This window comes from Alosa sapidissima, chromosome 18 (genome assembly GCF_018492685.1).
Source record: "Alosa sapidissima isolate fAloSap1 chromosome 18, fAloSap1.pri, whole genome shotgun sequence".
NCBI lineage: Eukaryota > Metazoa > Chordata > Actinopteri > Clupeiformes > Clupeidae > Alosa > Alosa sapidissima.
The window spans coordinates 20,612,845-20,629,158 of NC_055974.1; positions in this window are offsets into that span (position 1 = coordinate 20,612,845).

The following is a 16,314-nucleotide window of genomic DNA, read 5'->3' on the forward strand; positions in this document are numbered from 1 at the left end:
AACGTGTACGTCAATAATGCTTGAGAGTGCCGTTTTTCAGCTTTGTTTTTATAGTCTTTTTTCAAACTCGCACCCTGAGACGGGAATTTTATTTTTGGAGTTGAGCGCGCCTGTTCCTGTGTACGTCTGAAGAGAATTGCCATCCTCTGTAGATTTGTGATGGAACATAATACAGCTCCAAAGTTCTGACATTATTTTCATTCTCAACCAATTATTGATTTTTTTTTTTTTTTTCTTTAAATTGGTTGTTGTTTTTTATTAATTCACTTACTGATAGTGTAGTGTTTATTCTTATTGGTAATTGTTACTCTAATGTTCTAAATAACTTTGGATGAAAAAGTGGCTACAAAAACAATAACTGTATTATGCTGGATTTTGTCTGCTGCGACTATAGTGCTAAACATGATCAATACACACTTTTCATTTCATCAATTTCATCTTCATTCTATCTGTGTTCTCTAAACTGTTTAAATGCATTTTTTTCTATGTTCCTCTCAGCAAGATTGTCATATATTTATAAACACTTTGAATCCTACGGTAACAGCTACACATGATTAATATAGAATCCTATACTAGGCCTATACTAATCACATTTCTCTCTGAAAGTCCAAGAGGACTAATCACAGTTCATCCATAGTACTTATTTTACTCTACACCTAGAAGCTGAACTACTTACACAAATGTCTGCCGTGGTCTTAGGGTACCTCAAGAGGGTGGAATACGAAGTTAGAGATAGCTGCAGGGGTGACACTAAGCCACTGAGCCACCTGCGACAGTAAAGGCTCAGTGAAGTAAAGCAAAGTTTCCTGCACACGTCAGTGTGACGTAGGATGTTTTTCCGCTAGAAGTTGCACATTTCTCAATTTTAAAAACAGCTCTGAGCTGTAGAAAAAGACGCCCGTGATCTCGTTTGAAAAGAAGCTGAAGACTTTTTTGAAAACATGATCTACTCTGTAGGATTATAATGAAAAATGGTTGCCGGTAGCTGCAAAAAATATGCCTATGGGGAGGGGGTGTATTTATGTGCGTGTGTGTGTTTGTGTGTTACAACAAGTCTTGCTGATCCAAGCACTTACCTCCTGTCTTGAACTGACACTCAGGGCCAGATGTACTAACACTTTTGCGCCCATTTCAGGCGTATTTGTTTCGCAATGTGCGTGTAAAATCATTGCGAGGTATGTACAAACAGGCCGCAATGATGTAAAAGCGCAAACTGCCTGTCGCGGGAGCTGAAAGTGGCAGATTGCGATTGTCATGTCATGCATATGCATTCATGGGAGGATCCAGGGGAAAGTGGGAGTTTAGCGTAAAAAGATGGGAGGGGAAGAGTAAAGAGCGCCTAGTTATGTATTCCGCGGTATGTACAAAGACTGCTCCTGAAAGCGCACGTCTATTCTGCGCCTAAATACTTCCGCCTTGTAAAAGCAGGTGTTAATCCACATTGCAGTTCAATGCGTCAATAAGAGAACCTTTCAAAGACAATAGAATCGCTATTTAGAACACCAGTTTTTGTGGTGAAAGTATTTGTACTACCAAAAGCAACCTTAACTTTCGTTGGCCTTTCGCATGTCTTACTTTCACTTTCACGTCATTCACTTAAACTTTCCTACTTGCTAGATTTGACCAATCTTCCATAGCGTGCACAAGTAGTTTGAGTAGAACTACTGATCTTCATTATCTCCCTGCTTGTTGACATCTTATCATGTATGGTATTATTTCATGATCGCTAAACGTTTGATTCTTTTTAATGTTGTCATCAGTTAACTTCATTCAACTGCGCTTGTAGGCGCTGCCATTCAGTTGTGGACGTTCGTAAATTGCGTTTATGGGCGGAGAAGGGCAGAGAAAGGCGCAGTTTACACTAAGGATTGAAGATTGATAAATATGACGGAAACTTGGGTCTGACAGCGCTCGCAATCTGCGGTGTGTCCAAGGCGCTGATAACGCTACGTTTGCAAATGTACGTACATCTGGCCCTCAATGTTTAAAAAACAGCACTCACTGCTGCACTTATTCTTACTGTACTCTACCGTTTTTAAATTGTCCTAAAATTGTTGAGAGAATTGCTTTAAAACTTAAACTGTTGACCATGTTGATAGTCGCTTTGGTTAAAAATGCGTTAGCCAAATAATGTAATGTAATGTGTGTGTGTGTGTACTGTATATCACAGGAAATTTGCATGAACTGCTAATTATGCCAATCACTGATGGGGGGGGGGGGGGGGGTTCTTGTGTGTATGTGTGTGTGTGTGTGTGTGTGTGTGTGTGTGTGTGTGTGCACTAGTCACAGAGCAGAGAAAAGCCGTTGCAACACTGAAAAGCATGTGGTTATCTTCAAAGTTGGTTTCTCTTCAGCAGAGTTGCAAAGATATATTCTACCACGCTCAGGTAAGTCCACTGGAAACATCACAATTTGTTTTGCAGTTGTAATCACTGTAAAAGATAACAGATGTCCTTACCTAGAATGTTTCATACGTATAACTCACGTTTTGTCTTTAGAGATTACTTGCTTAAAATAGGTGCTATTTAATTTTAAGGTTGAAAAGTTAACATGCTAATATAAATCAAGTAAACTATACGCCATGAGTCATGTTGGTTAGTTGCTTCTAGGGTTTATGGGTAAATGCTATTTTCTTGTTTCTGATGTTATTTTTGTCATCATAACCGTTTATTGTGGCTTCTTGGAATGTGTGCAAGCTACAACTTATGAGCACAATGGTAGATGATTGTCAGAGTATGGTCAAGATTACCATTAGGGAGAAGCCCATTCTTAAAACATGAAGGAGATTTTAGAAAAAATGTGTCTTTCTTCTATTCGATGTGAAATTGGTTACTTTCACAAGTAAGATTGACCTGCCCACTTTAAGCTGTCAAATAATTGGGCACTCAATGCTTACTTGCATTGCGTGCCTGTATATATCCTCCTGGAAGGGATTTGATCTTCAGAGTAAAGTACCCTTATAATATTTCTATGAATGGATATAGAATGGATATAAGTGCTGTTGTAACTCAACGAGGAAATTTATATTTACAATGTCAACACTTCATCGCATAACAATACATAACTATGTCTCCATTTGGACTTTACCTCCTATCCACAGGATTAGGGTGTTTTGATTAGTCATGTACTTGATGGTGTGTGGCATCAACATAAATTGCACAACAACAGGACAACAACATATACTGTAGCCCAGGGATGTCAAAGTCAAATACATTAGAGGGCCAAAAAATTTGCTACAAGCTGAGGGCCGGACTGGTTCAATGTTTATTAAAACATATTAAAATGACTGCACGTAACCTATTGAACCAAGACGTGTACTGTATTTTATTTAATGATTAAATGAATAATGACTGTGACTGAAGTGCGGGCAAAGTTTGCACAAATGTACGATTTTTCCCATCCTCACCGACCTTGTCATAAAACTTGTTTAAAAGATCATATGATGCCTCCTTGCTGGTTTGTCGTCTATATGAGCCTTTCTCAAACTTCTTTGACCTGAGGCCCAGTCAAGACATACTTTGGGGTCATAGGGCCCACCTACATGAACCCACCCCCCATTAAATTATCATAATGATATCACAATTATTATTATTTTTATACTATATTGCTATACATGCACTTCAAAACAGTCAATGTTTAAAGTGCTAAGATTGTTCACAAAAGTTTGTGAAAACATGCACATCAGAGTACTGCTTTACTAATGTAAAATATAATTAGGCCTACAATAGTTTCATTGTTTTTGCATTGTTGCATGATGCTTGCATGAGAAATACTTCTCAAAACAACTGCAGTTATATGCCGTTGTTTTGGGATGTTTCCCTCATGCAAGCATCATACACCGATAGAATATTTATATGTTATTTAATTACATTTAATTTGAATGCCTGAATGTAAGGATTCAGGAGACACAATACCAGCTTGTGTGAATGGTAAATGGCGGGTCAGATCATGCGTAAATCACTGATCTGGAGATCTTTAACTATCTTTAACTAAGACCAATTAATAGTTGTTGGCTGACTTTAATACTTAATGCCAAACAGTGTTTTATATAGTCTGTGCTCTGTTTTTATGGAAGTTGCATAAATCCACGTCGTTCTATTAAATGTCGTTTCATAATTAGCCTTCCAATAGGTTGAAGCTTAGCTTTGCTACCAACGTGCACACGCATGCATTGATTAAACGCTCATACCACGACTTAATTCTATGCCTCTATGTTTGATGACACCAAATTAACAAGTGTTTCCTACTAAATGCAGAAATGTTTGTTTTCTTTTTCTGTCCGCGGCTCCTTGACCAATTGCGCAGCAAATTATCAGACGATGGCCCTGGAATAATTTCACTCTGCAGACCATTGTCCACATTGCGGACCGCGGCCCATAGTTTGACAAATGGTTGTAACAATAGGAATTGTTGTCCCACGGGCCTGTTAAAGGGTGACACCTGAGACAGGGCAAGAGGTGACTGCACTGATTGTATACGTGTCCCAGAAAACTAATAAAAGTATTGCCCCGTTGGGCAGAATTAACATATTCTGTAGCCCGAGTGAGTGAGAAGGAGCAGAATATAACAATGGTGACCTGCATGCTGCCATTTTAAGGCCTTTTTACGGTGTGTTTTAGCCGGGTTTTCGCGTGGAAGGCTCTGTAGAAATCTGGCACCCTATTCAACTAAGTTAAACTGAAAGAGCGTGCCGTTCAGACACCAGAATGAACGAGTTCACATTGACGTTCATCAGGCAGTAGTAGCCTAATACAGTACGTTCAGTTCACGTTCGCTCAAAATACATATGAACGAGTGACTTTCGTTCAATGAACGCGTTCAGGCACAACACTGGGGGGTAGCTGAAAGTTGACATCTGCCCTGACTGAATACTGATGAATAACTAGATGTACCGCATAGCGGTACAAAATATGACCGCCGCTCAGTCCTGTACATCCGTTCCGCGAAAATAAATCACACTTCAATTTGTCTCCATATTTTACTCCATCCCCCACTCTTGAAACTTTTGTGTATGCTTGTTTGGCATGCCTGAGTGTATGTGTGCGGCTGCACAGAAAGTAGCCTACTGGTGCTGAAAAGGTGAATAGATTGTAGAATAGCCAAAGAAGATGTAGCATTGTTATAAAACCTTTAAAATCTCTAAACAATCACAAGTAGGGCAGTTCATCACAGTTCATCCATTGCAACTGGATTGATGTCACTTACACCTGTAGGCTACATTGTATTTAGGAAAAGCAAAAGGTATCAGCATAATGTTATTTATTTATTTATTTATTTATTTATTTTTTATGTATTTATAAACAAAAACATCTCTCAGTTCCATGCCGTTTTCAACAGCTATCAAAAACAAAGGTCATTTTTGGATGGATGGATTTTTTGTGAATGTTTCTTCTTCTACATAAGATTTTAGTCATCTTTAGTTCATGTAATACTTTATTGTCAATGCACAAATTAAGTAACAGTAGTCTGAAACGTTATTGTTAATGCACAAATTAAGTAACAGTAGCCTAGTCTGAAACGAAATGCTGTTTTACATCTAACCAGTGGTGCAAATAACTGACATGTCCAAATGGGCCTTGATGAAATGCGTCGCTAGACTGTTCATACACATTTTAACGGGCCAAAGTTGAAGAGCTTTTGTCCGTTATTGTTCGTGCAAATATAGGCTGATTCATGTTCCCTTGCATTGTTTAACTGAGGTCCATGGCTAGTCTGGCTTTCATCAGACCAAGCTCAATCTTTTAAGAAATCAAAAAATAAATAGCGGGCAGATCAGGCTGGGTTCACCCAGCCTAGTCCATAGGCACCTGATATTGTTTAATTTTCCGATTGAGATATACACGCTCTGGCTATTCTAAATGCAAAAATGCATCAGGGAGTTATGACAAAACGGTAACTAACAGACTAGATCGATCCTAATAGAAAGCTGTTAGCTTCCCTAAGCTTCAGGTAGGATTATAAGGTAGGCCTATTTACAACATAAATTGTCAATAGGCTATGCTGGCGACACAAATAAAATCTTCTTTGGAAACCAATGGCTTACGCCTTACAGTATCAAGCGGACTTAAACTGTCATATCGTAGCGAAAAGTTGTAATAACATTCACGCAGCTCCATGAGTCAAGGAAAGCGCGAATGAAGTAGCCACTTCTAAATGGGACCCACTACACAGTAGCTTAAGGTGTTTTGCTAAAGCAGCCATAATGAAATGAAGGTGTCATTGTTTGGATATTTCACACACACGTGCTTTTTAATTTCACAGACTACAACTACCAAGCTGTAATCAAAGCACATCGATTCCCCTCTCACACCCTGCACGCACTTAAAACAAAATAAACAGGTCTCAGTCTCACGCATGTATAGGCAAAACTGTATCAGACCGGTGTAACGTTGGTAAATCTTCCATTGCACAGAATGATTTTGTAGCACGTGCAATTAATGACAGTCGAAAGATACAAACAGTGCTGCTATACATTTGCTTGGTATAACCGCATTTATAGTTTTCTACAAATGCAATCAATCAAATGCCTCCATCACTCAACCAACGCTAACGGTAACATTACCTAGGTCCTTATTGATATTACAAGATTAACGTACCTGCAGTAAAAACCAAGCATGTCCGATAAACATCCTCAGATTTATTTCGGCTTCAAGAAGAAATGGGAATTACACTTCATGTGAACATCGTCCTATCCTTATTAGGTGTTCGCTGCGGTAAATTACAGTCCTTGTAGGAAGCGTCCATTGTTTTTTCCAACCCACTTTTAACTTCCAACAAAATTACGTCTCACTGCAACGATGCGCCATCTAGTGGACAAACGACTACTTCTCGCCAATACTGAAAATGCAGCCGCCATGATGATGATGATGAATATTTATTTTGGCTTTCTTTTAATCCTACTGAATTTGTAATTATGTATCGGCCGTTCTAATACCGATAGTATGTGGGTGCCTGTGTGTGTGCATGTGTATATGTGTGCACCGCCATTTACAGGCCAATGAGTGTACAGTCACTAAATGTAGACATAACCTAATTTTTTTAGACCCCCCCCATGGATGAAATTCTACGAAACTTGGCATACCCCCAGAGAATGCCAGGTCAATCATACACATAAAATTTGGTGCAGTTCTGAACATCTTAACTGAAGATAGGGGCGATTAAAGCAGAATAATATTGCATTTTCATTTTTTACCAGGGGGTGGGGGTGCAAATCACAAATGAGTGATTATGAGCCAGGTTGATGTGGGCCCTTGAGACCAACATACCATAAAAGATTCTTCATCCTCAGTGCCACGGTTCTGGTAGTTATTTAGGAAAAACTGTTTTTTTTTTTTGCGATTCAGGGGGCCCAGCACGGCGGGGTGGGGGGTGGTGGTGGTCCCCGGGGACGAAATGAAATTTTTCCGTAAAAGTCTAGTGGGGCTACATACCCACCAAATTTCATGTACCCCGGTGGTTCGGTGTCCCGGGTATCAATGACCAAAAATTCAGGGAGTAGATGACGGGAAAAATTCTTGAATTGTGTGCATGTGTGCGTGTACAAATTTATGTTTATGTGTGTGGGTGTGTGTGTGTGTGTGTATGTGCGTGCTTGTGTGTTTGCCTGCGTATGTGTGTTTGTGCATGTGCATGCATGCGTACATATGTCTACTGTGTGAGTATGTGTCATACGTATGATTACTGTAAATGTATGTGTGTGCGTGTGTATCTGTTTATGCACATGTGTGCACATGGAATGGGTTAACATGACCCCTGGAGGCAAACATACGGAAAACATTGGTCATCCTAGGCCCTACAGTTCTCAAGATATTCACAGAGAACTATGTCTGCCCTACCCTCCTTTCGGGGGGTCCAGTCCAGCGGGGGGGGGGCTACAGATCAAAACGAAGAATGACGGTTCCATGCTATCCATGTGGGGGTACATGCCCACCAAGTTTTGTGTACCCCGGTCTTTCAGTGTCCCGGGAATCCTTGTTGGTGTACGTCACTAAATGTACACATAAATTATTTTATTGTAAGGCCCCCCATGAACGAAAGTACACAAAACTTGGCATGCATTTGGAGGGTGTCATAATGATCCTACACTTTTAATTTCGTGCAGTTTTGACCTTGTCAGCCAGAGATATTGTGATGAAAACACCTAATTTTTTGCTTTTTAATTTTTAACTTGGTGGCGCTATACATGAAATAAGTGGTAATGGGATGGGTTGACATGCCCCCTTAAGACCAACATACATAAAAAAGGTGGACCTCCTAGGCCCTACGGTTCTGGAGATATTCACAGAAAACTGTCTCCGGCCACCTACAGGCCAGTTGGTGTATAGTAACATAAATTAATTTATTGTGTGGCCCCCCATGAACGGAATTCCACAAAACTTGGCGTGCATACAGAGGGTGTCATAATGATCCTACACTTCCAATTTCGTGCAGTTTTGACTATGTTAGGTCACAGATACCTTCAATTACAACACCTCATTTTTACTTTTTTGTGTTTAACTAGGTGGCGCTATACATGAAATGAGTGGTTATGGAATGGGTTGACATGGCCCCTTGAGATCAACATACAAAAAAATGGTCCTCCTAAACCCTACGGTTTTCGAGATATTCACAGAAAACTGTGTCTGCCCTACCCTCCTTTCGGGGGGTCCAGTCCAGCGGGGGGGCTACAGATCAAAACGAAAAACGATGGTTCCATGCTATCCATGTGGGGTTACATGCCCACCAAGTTTCGTGTACCCCGGTCTTTCAGTTGATTTATTGCATTTGTAGAAAACTATAAATGCGGTTATACCAAGCAAATTGATAGCAGCACTGTTTGTATCTTTCGACTGTCATTTATTGCACGTGCTACAAAATCATTCTGTGCAATGGAAGATTTACCAACGTTACACCGGTCTGATACAGTTTTGCCTATACATGCGTGTACATGCACATCAAAAACGTGACTTGTTTTACTGCAATTGCACGCATAGCTGATTTTTAAATGTTTCCCAATGAAATTTTAATTTTTGATTTCCCCATGATTTGCTCCTATGCTCTTACATTATTTAACTATTTGAAAGATTTGCCGCCTGTTTATTTTGTTTTAAGTGCGTGCAGTGTGTGAGAGGGGAATCGATGTGCTTTGATTACAGCTTGGTAGTTGTAGTCTGTGAAATTAAAAAGCACGTGTGTGTGAAGTATCCAAACAATGACACCTTCATTTCATTATGGCTGCTTTAGCAACACACCTTAAGCTACTGTGTAGTGGGTCCCATTTAGAAGTGGCTACTTCATTCGCGCTTTCCTTGACTCATGGAGCTGCGTGAATGTTATTACAACTTTTCGCCACGATATGACAGTTTAAGTCCGCTTGATACTGTAAGGCGTAAGCCATTGGTTTCCAAAGGAGATTTTATTTGTGTCGCCAGCATAGCCTATTGACAATTTATGTTGTAAATAGGCCTACCTTATAATCCTACCTGTAGCTTAGGGAAGCTAACAGCTTTCTATTAGGATCTAGTTTGTTAGTTACCGTTTTGTCATAACTCCCTGATGCATTTTTGCATTTAGAATAGCCAGAGCGTGTATATCTCAATCGGAAAATTAAACAATATCGGGTGCCTATGGACTAAGCTGGGTGAACCCAGCCTGATCTGCCCGCTATTTATTTTTTGATTTCTTAAAAGATTGAGCTTGGTCTGATGAAAGCCAGACTAGCCATGGACCTCAGTTACACAATGCAAGGGAACATGAATCAGCCTATATTTGCACGAACAATAACGGACAAAAGCTCTTCAACTTTGGCCCGTTAAAATGTGTATGAACAGTCTAGCGACGCATTTCATCAAGGCCCATTTGGACATGTCAGTTATTTGCACCACTGGTTAGATGTAAAACAGCATTTCGTTTCAGACTAGGCTACTGTTACTTAATTTGTGCATTAACAATAACGTTTCAGACTACTGTTACTTAATTTGTGCATTGACAATAAAGTATTACATGAACTAAAGATGACTAAAATCTTATGTAGAAGAAGAAACATTCACAAAAAATCCATCCATCCAAAAATGACCTTTGTTTTTGATAGCTGTTGAAAACGGCATGGAACTGCCAGAGATGTTTTTGTTTATAAATACATAAAAAATAAATAAATAAATAAATAAATAAATAAATAACATTATGCTGATACCTTTTGCTTTTCCCAAATACTGTAGCCTACAGGTGTAAGTGACCTTTCATCAATCCAGTTGCAATGGATGAACTGTGATGAACTGCCCTACTTGTGATTGTTTAGAGATTTTAAAGGTTTTATAACAATGCTACATCTTCTTTGGCTATTCTACAATCTATTCACCTTTTCAGCACCAGTAGGCTACTTTCTGTGCAGCCGCACACACACACTCAGGCATGCCAAACAAGCATACACAAAAGTTTCAAGAGTGGGGGATGGAGTAAAATATGGAGACAAATTGAAGTGTGATTTATTTTCGCGGAACGGATGTACAGGACTGAGCGGCGGTCATATTTTGTACCGCTATGCGGTACATCTAGTTTTTTAAATGTTTTTACAACTGAAGTGGACTGATTAATACTTACTTAAAGTGTTCTAGTATATTTTATGAAGAAGTAACTTAGTATAACTTCATACAGATAAGTTCCTTTACTTCTAAAAACTACAGTTTTTAAAGTAAAGTTAACTTGTCAGGTTTTGTTGTGCCAATTGTTGTGCCCACCCAGATTGTATTACTATTATCGCTGTAATGGGTCATTGTGGTCTCTCATACTATGAGTCAAACGTAATTGTGATCAAAAACTCCAGGCACACTCAGGTGTGAGAAAATTCTGCAGCTTTATTCACGATGCCGGGAGAAAGTTACAAGCAACCGCATGTCCATGTAACAAACCCAAAATTCTTAGAGGGAGAGCAGCTTCACAGAAGAGAACTTCTGACGGCAAATTTGAGGAAAAGTTGGTAAACCACCCTTCTTACCTAATTTGAGGGTGCTGATTCTGAATATTTTGTTTACCAAGCTCAATTCTGAGTTCTAAGCTGCATAATCAGCATTTTAACATAAAATAGCGATTATTTTTGCTTATTTTTCCCTAAATGGGGTTGATTTCAAAAGTAATCACTAAAACCAAATAAAAGTGTTCTCTAAATACATGTTTGAGCATTAAAGAAGCCATACTATAGTTTATTAACATATTTAATGGGAACATGATTACATGTAATAAACTCAGAAATTCTAATCAAAACACAACCATATTTTTATTGCTAACATAGTGAGTCACTCGTGGTGTTTAATGCATTTCATCACAATAACAAATTGCACAGATAACCTTCAACTCAGAATATATCCTACAGTACATATGAACTATGCAGAACTGCATCTACCGTCAGCAACCACCGTCAAGTAAAAAACATTTTACTTCTAGTAACACTGGATTTGGTATGTGTGCTTGCCTCCATACTAGAGCTTGATAATGTGCTCTTCTAATATGCCATTGGGCAGAATCACTTGTTGGTGGTAGAGCCTCGGATCCTCGACATCTAGAAAACAGAGTGGCTCTGGCATAGTGTTGTCACAATACCAAAATTAGGACTTCGATACAATACCTGCCATAAATATCTTGATACTCTATACTGAAGCAATATCCAAATCCTAAAATATCTGGAAAAGAAAGGATGCAGGCCTCCTCCAAGTGTATTGAGTCATTTGTGTTGAATTTGGTGCACTTTTGGTCAATTCTGGGTTTCAAACTTCTAAACTTCCTACATAATTATTATTTTTGTAGTCAGTAAAATAGTAGTTTGTGTGTGATTTAGTCCTTTATGGTTTGTTATAGCTTCCTACATAATTATTATTTTTGTAGTCAGTAAAATAGTAGTTTGTGTGTGATTTAGTCCTTTATGGTTTGTTATAGCTCATTTATATTGTGTGATGTTTTGGCAATAAATTACCTTTAAATAGCCAAAGTAGGCTAGATCAAGGTCAGTGTTCAAATTACTGCATGCAAATCACTTAATGCTATGCAGAAGAGCCTAATCTTTAGGCCATCTGATGTAGGATACCCTAGGCCTTCCTGTGTTTATGGGATTTCTTTGACAGTTGCAAAGGGAAAAAAGTGAAGATAGTCTTCTTTGCTCCCAGTGTAATTTAATAAGTACGTTTCAACCACTTTTTGGGTCTTAATCAGATATGCCTACACCATTATTACATTACATTACATTTGGCTGATGCATTTTTAACCAAAGCGACTAACAACATGGTAACAGTTAAGTTTTAAAGCAATTCTCTCAACAATTTTAGGACAATTTAAAAACGGTAGAGTACAGTAAGAATAAGTGCATCAGTGAGTGCTGTTTTTAAACAGTTGAGTGTCAGTTCAAAATGGATGGTAAGTGCTAGGATCAGCAAGACTTGTTGTAAGTGGTGCTACGAGAGGATATGTTCTCTAAAGAGCTGGGTCTTCAGGAGTTTTTTGAAAATGGAGAGGGATGACCCTGCCCTTGTAGGAACTGGCAGTGTGTTCCACCAATGAGGAACAACAGATGAGAAAAGTTTGGATTGGCCTGAGCGTATCTGTTGCAATATCTGTGTGCATTCCTACATTAGGTCTATTTCTTTGATAGTCAACATCATTTGCTACCACATAACAAATACCAAATAACAATACAAACATTCTTACAAACATTCCTGCATACTTCTTTAATGTGCTGCAGTCAGATGGGTGCCCTAAAGACATAGATCTTGAGCATCTATTACCAGTGTTGAATGAGCAGTTTTTGTAGTGATCACTACTGGACATTCCACATTGCTAGACAGCACTTGAGTGAGGATGACTTATTTCCACTTCCAGACGCGGCTCGTTCACTTGGGCAGGAGGGGCAGAGCCCTACTAAAGATTCATCCACTAGAAAAGTAGATTTCCACTAGATTCATCCACTAGAAAAGTAGGCCTATGCCTACTGTATTAGTCCGCACGAAGTTTGTGAGGTCAGGCAGACAGTTGAAAAATGGCGAGTGAACAGCGTGTGTGCAATAGTGTGGAGTTTCTCTTAAAGAACTTATTCGAAAGACTTGAGTTTGTAGTTAACTTAGCTATCGAAGACCTAGGACCTGATCAGCCCGACATTAACATCGTATACCAACAAACAAAGGACAAGAGTCGGTCATTTAATCGGACATTTTCACGTTCATGGTAGGCCATATGTCTGATAAGAAGCTCTGGTTGTCCTGAACGCAATAAAATGTTCTGTTTTCCATGCCTGCTTTTCCGATCTTCTGGGGGACAAGGGGATGTTTGGAGTAGGCTAGTGTAGGTGTGTGTGACATGAAACATTTTTCAGAGAAGGCAAAAAACATGAGGCTAGCATCTGAGTTGTGCAAATTAGCCATGCTGGGGAAAGCTAATATTGCAGCACAACTCGATGAGGGCTACACTGTAAGTGCAAAATCGTGTACGAGTTTGTTCACCTGAGAGTGACACAGATAAAGTAAGGCTGATTGCACAGACATTTGATGGGGCTAGTGTCATAAGAGGAGCATCTGGTGGAGTGCGTAAGAAAGTGCAAGACGTGTAGCCTACCCTAATTGCTATGCACATCAATTGAACCTGGTGATGCAAAAGGCTGCGTCAGCAGCATCCTCAGTGCGTGTCTTCTCGGATTTTTATAGTTTCTCTTTTTTCACAAGATCTCCGAAAAGATTTAAAAGCTTATTTTGGAGTGTTTCGAAATACTTGAAACATCTGGAGATTTTAATACAATCTCAGTTAGAGAGGCTAAAGGGTTTTCTCGAATGCTCTTAGATCCCGAGTTTTTATTCCTTAGACCTGTTCTAAGATCATGCCCCGTGTAGATGTGCTCTATGCACAGCTGCAGAAAAGAGCAATCGATGCAGTGGAGGCACACAGGGTTACAGACAAGTTTGTGGCCAACATGAGAATGATAGGCCTACGTGATGTCCCGTGCCTTTGTGCAAAACATACCAGTGTCCAGGATAAGCGCAGGACCGCTTGTAACTTTGCGCAAATTGCCTATGAAGTGTGTGACAATCATAGTTACCGCCACCGACAGATTTTCATTCACTGGCCATTTGTCTGCCGCCATCCTTCAAGCTTCCTCAAATTTTCCAAATCATTCCCCAAGGACCTCTTGAAAAAAACTGCCCTTTTACGTGTATGTGTCACTTAATATTCATTTCTATACAAACTACAGTGGACCCGCAAGCACTCATTCATACACACAGATTATTTACCTTTTTAATGAATAGCCTACTTTTAATTTACTCTTTAAAGTTGAGCTGGCTCTTGAACACAATAATTTCGTTACTTATAATTTCTTTTATGAGTAGGCTAGGCCTACATGACAATAAACAACTTAAACTTGACTATGAGAGCTGAGTGGTGTAAGGTGGCGTGAAGCCTACACTTGGAGCTCTAGTGGAATTTTGATTTCGCAACGAATTCTCGGTTATTTGTTTCCCTCTTGAGTTTTTCCCCCAAAAAGTAGTTCTCCACTGATCTGAGCTAATGAGCTGATTACCGGTACCGATTTTCCGGACTATAAGTCACACTTTTTTTCATAGTTTGGCTGGTCCTGCGACTCAGGTGCAACACATATATATTTATATATATGTTTTTTTTTCTCTTCATGACACATTTTTTGACTGGTGCGACTTATACTCCGGTGCGACTTATAGTCCGGAAAATACGGTACATTGTAGCTTTTATTTGTGTGGAATCTCAACATTTTAAACTTCACTTCTTATGAATAAAATAACATTAAGTAGGCTATAGGTTAATAATGCATGAATAAAACAGTATTTTGACCACAAGTGGTAACATTATGGAATTCCATTCCCCAGATTTCGCTTATAGCCTAGCCATAGAAAGAAAGAGTCGTAAAAATGAACAAAATCTCCGTGGACCGCCCTTGTGCGTCCAGCTGCCGGTGACCTGGAACTATGCCAATTTTTTTTTCTAAACTTGATCAACAGACTCTGCCCCGCCTATTTGTCAACCCAGGAGCCGCTAATGTCCACTTCACAAATAACCATCGCTATCTGCAATAGCTACAGTATAGGGACATTAATCAGTTCATAGCTGAGGATTTGTCCTAGGTCCACTTCCCTTTCAGCATCACATGCAGTAATGATGCACTGGAGAATGTTTCTTTTTATTGCACTATACATAAGGATATCTTGTCTAAATGTTATTTTTATTTGCAAATAATGCAATCTCCATAGCACTCTTCAGCAACCCTCAAACATGCACACTCTTCCATTTTTTTGCATGGCTGGGATTTGAATGATAGGAAAGAGCACCAGTGAGATGTTTTAACTAGGCAAGCACAGTCGCCTTTACAGTAAAAAAAATACAGTGTAAATCCTCTGTAAAGACTGACAACTTTTCATAATAGTTAGTGACAAAGTACTTTCTACAGAAAAATGAGCAGTCACCTACTATTCTATCAATTTATTATCAAGGAATCTATTTTGTTTCTAAACGTCATACTGAATTTTAGCTATTATTTCAATTTATATTTTAATTTTATCTTATTTTCATTTGCTACTTGAGGGTCATTGGGGTAATTCCTGTCCTGTCCTACAACATATCTGATACATAAAGAGTATATTAATGCCTTATTTTTTGCAATTCCTATGATATCTGATTCTGATGGCAAAACCAAAAAGTATGTGAATTATGCTAATTAGCAAGCTTAAAACTCAAAATTGACAAAATATTTGAAATCAGCACCCTCAAATTGTGTAAAATAGTCCATTTACCGACTTTTTCTGAACGTTTCTTAGCTATCTGCTCTCCCTCTATCTAGGGCAAGGCTAGCCTGGCTAACGCCAAACCCCATCTCACACACGTAGCTCATAGCGGCTTCGGTGTGTTGTCATCGTCTTGCTGCCCTCCCTCCGTTCTGTGATTGGTTCCTTCGTTGAGGTGAAAACGAAGTCCATAGAATCCAGGCTGCCTAGCAGCGTGAATAAAATCGCGCGTAAAGCAGCATGGGAAAACCCAGGCTAGGGCAAGGCCCCATTTCGTATGGATTTACTTGATTTTATCATATACATCGGTTGCACATGAATGAAATGTCTAGAATTAATCCAGCATTTCTTTTTCGGTTTATAAAATTGATTCATGCTGTGATAACCCAATTTCAATTACATATTCATGTAATTTCAACATACAGGTGGCATGTGGCGCAGCTAAACATGTGGTGTTCTTCACTCCACTCATATTCTTAAATCATGTCTTATTTTTGAAAACATCCTCATGTTTTCTCCACAGATTAGAGGATACACCATGAACTACTCC